This window comes from Neoarius graeffei, chromosome 19 (genome assembly GCF_027579695.1).
Source record: "Neoarius graeffei isolate fNeoGra1 chromosome 19, fNeoGra1.pri, whole genome shotgun sequence".
NCBI classification, from domain to species: Eukaryota; Metazoa; Chordata; class Actinopteri; order Siluriformes; family Ariidae; genus Neoarius; species Neoarius graeffei.
The window spans coordinates 16,216,092-16,219,680 of NC_083587.1; positions in this window are offsets into that span (position 1 = coordinate 16,216,092).

A 3,589-nucleotide genomic window follows, 5' to 3' on the forward strand; every position below is an offset into this window, starting at 1 on the left:
CTTTGTCACGATGAGTCCTTGCATGGGAATTTTGATACTTGAAACTTTTGATGATAATTTATTTTCGTATTTATTCGTGAAGAAAAATGATGCTTTTTGTGATACTACAAATTGATCCAGAGGGTCAGACTTTTCTTGTTATAGTAAATTAATGGTAGGGCCAACATCCAGCCGTTAATGGCTGAAACGTCTACACTACCAGCATAAACGTCATCAAATCAAAAATATTTATACGTAGTAAAAAAGTTTTTTCTTCTTTTTTAGGCAACATTCAAAAAGGAAAACATTTCAGAAACTTCTCCTTTATACTGACTTTACTGGAAATCGACAGTACATCCCTTTTAGGGAATAAATCTTTCACGTCCCTGGAACAAAACTTGAACGTGAAACAAATTATTGGCAACCCCCCCCCAAAAAAAAAAAAAAAAAAAAAACAGAATTATAAATAAGCTATGGCTCATATGTGAACTCATTTATCAGTGGGTGTGGCCTAATATTCTAGACTCTCTGCTCTAAGTCTGCTACATTGCTCAAACTGACCGGCAGGGAACTTTATAACTTTATAAGAAACCAACGAGTTACTGGTAGAAACCAGTAAAGGTAACCCACCTTGTCGGCCACATGTCTGCTCAGCGGTGCTCGCTTTCCACTGATGGATGGGATACAGAGGCGTCAATATTTCAGAATCTGGAAAACGCAGAGTGCTAAAATGGAGAAAAATACAGTACAGTGTGTGTCAAGAAAAAATTAAAACACTAACCAGAATTACATAAGATTTGCATCGAATCAGTTCATCTGAGGGAAAACACAAACACTGCACATCAGTTCCTGTAAATCTGTCGTCTGCGTGAACGCAATATTACACCACACCACACCACAGCGCTGCTGGATTCTGATTGGTCGGAAAGTGTGATTCATTTTCTGTTAAAGCAGCAGCTCTGACAGCAGTGCAGCTACAAATCACAGGTCTATAGACGACTTGCAACCACGTGATCAAAATGTGCGTCATGAGCGTCCGCCATGATGGTGGATATACAAAGCGACTGGGACGGCAGTGTCTGTAAACAATGCTGAATTTTCTCACTATTACCACGATTTGAACGGTCAAGCGAAGTGTGTGGTTTTGACTCTTATTATTTAAAAAAGTCAGACTTTTCTGAAGACGCTTTTACTGACCAAGTACGAATATGGGTCATTTCGTCCAAAGCCTTTTTCATACACACTTAATTATTTGATATTTCAGGTATTTGTTTGTTCGAAAAAAGGAGGAATTCTTAATGGCATTTGACTGAAGCAAAACACATTTTTGTAAAGCAAATGAGTGCCATAGTATGTGGACTTCGACACTCAAGAGTGTACTAAGGGGCGTAACCACGTCAGCCCGTGCCACTTGTTGACCCTGGAATGAGTTCACTCCTTTGTCATTGCAGGCTGCTCGCTTGCATGTCTATGTTTCCGGCTGGATCATATTAAATCTTCAGGCGCGGAGCAGCGTTCTCACAGGGGCTTTGTTCGCGAACACCGTAATACCTGAAATATAAAATAATTGATAGTGTGTATGAAAAAGGCTTTGGTTGAAATGGTCATTGGACGAAGTGTCCTGATCCCCTCATCTCCTCTCCGTACTAAGCCTGTTTCCTCGCCCTCTTTCCGAATCACGGACAGAATTCTAAAAAATCGGAACGTGCCACGGTCACGAGTACTGTTGTGACCACAACCATTTACAGCACAAAGATATGCCCCGTGTCCAAAATCGCTCACTCGTTCACTACTCCCTATCTAGGGAATTACTCTATAGAGGACTATATAGTGAGCTCATTGGTAAAATGAAAAACGTTTTCAGACACTAGTCCATCGCGCTGGTATTTACGTCATTACTGTCGCACAATTAAAACGTGCCAGATCAGTCAGCTGGTGGGTTTTCAAAATAATAAATACATGCATGTATTTGTGTGATAAATCCATATCATACTGAGCGCATTTCCCACATTAATCAATACAAAGTACCTGCATCTTTCAGTTCTTTTAAATCAAGGCTGAATCCTTTCTTCTTTGCCGCTGCCTTTTATTAAATCAAATTTCAGACTTTTAATTTGATTTCTTTCAGCGCAACCGCAATGCATGATGGGATATATTGCTTTGGTTAGTGACCATCGGTTGTACACTACTTTTCGTGATGCATTGTGGGATACTTTGAGTGCACTATATAGGGTGTAAATAATCCTCACTATCGTTTCGGATAGCACTACAAAATGGCGTCCCCACTATATAGTGAGTAGGGAGTGATTTCAGACACAGGGATGGCATAGCTAAAAGAACGCTTAAAGCAGTGGAAAAACAAAGAGAGGAGCTGCACACGCCTGACTGTTTTGTATGTAATGTCGCTTGACCCCGCATTTATATATCCACCAACATGGCCGACATCCGGGTTTCTATTTTGCTTTGACATCACTTGCAAGTCGAGGATATTCTCATGCCCTCGTTCTATGGAAGGAGTCTCCAGTACCAGTGAGTTTACGCTTCTTTGCAGTTTCGCTGTAGCTGCAGGTTTTTGCCTTATTCACTTCAAGAGAGAGAATGAAGAGCAGCTGGTGAGGGAATGAATGTTTACAGCTGCTATAACCGAAGTAAGAACAGGAACAGTAAATGTAACTATAAAAGGATAAAAAGTACGACAGGGTTTTGTGCTGGTGTAAGAAGAATAAAACATCAGAGTGTGCCGTTATTAGAAAATAGTCAACTTATGGGCTGGAACATTAACTCTGCTTTGTAAACCCTGTAATTTTTTTATGCTGTACCTCATTAACGCATTGATCTGTGAGTTTATCAAGAGATGCTGCAGCAAGAAAACTCTAAAACATCAAATCAAATTGTGATTAACACTTTAATCATCATCATCACCTCAGGTTCGATAACAATCAATCAAGACGTGTGCTGTTTTCCCCCTTTGTTCTTGACCACAGAACCACTGTGCCCCTGTTCCCATTTCCGAGTGTTCATATATCTTCAGGTTCCTCCAGAATTATTGGCACCCCTTCATGAAAAAGAGCAAAAATGACTACATTAAGAATAAAACATGCAACGATATCTTCAGCTCAAATATAAAGACAGTGACGTTGTTTAGTCGTAGTTAAACGTCATCTTTTCAAACACTTTGTAATTCATGATTAACCCTGTTTCTGGGCGTTCTTTCCGAAATGAAAGATCGACCACATTTTACTTCTTTTCTTTTCCAAATAAACGCATAAATTATAAAGAAATGCAAAATTATATCAACAGAACGAGACAAAATGAGTAAAAATGCTCTATGCGCTATCATTTTTTTTCTTTTCCAAACACAAAACATTTTAAATATTATTTTTCAAAAAAATCGAAGCACCATTACCATCAATATTTTGACCTTGGAGAGGAATTTCAAATATTCCTTAAGATTATCAATAATTTAATTTGAGCATCACCAAAAAAGTTAAAAAAAAAAAAAGATTATTGATTATTTTGAAAGTGATTATTGTGTGTAATTATTTCACACACTATACAATTTTCATTTATAATCATTTGTATTTGTTCATTTTTATGACCTGTAATTCTG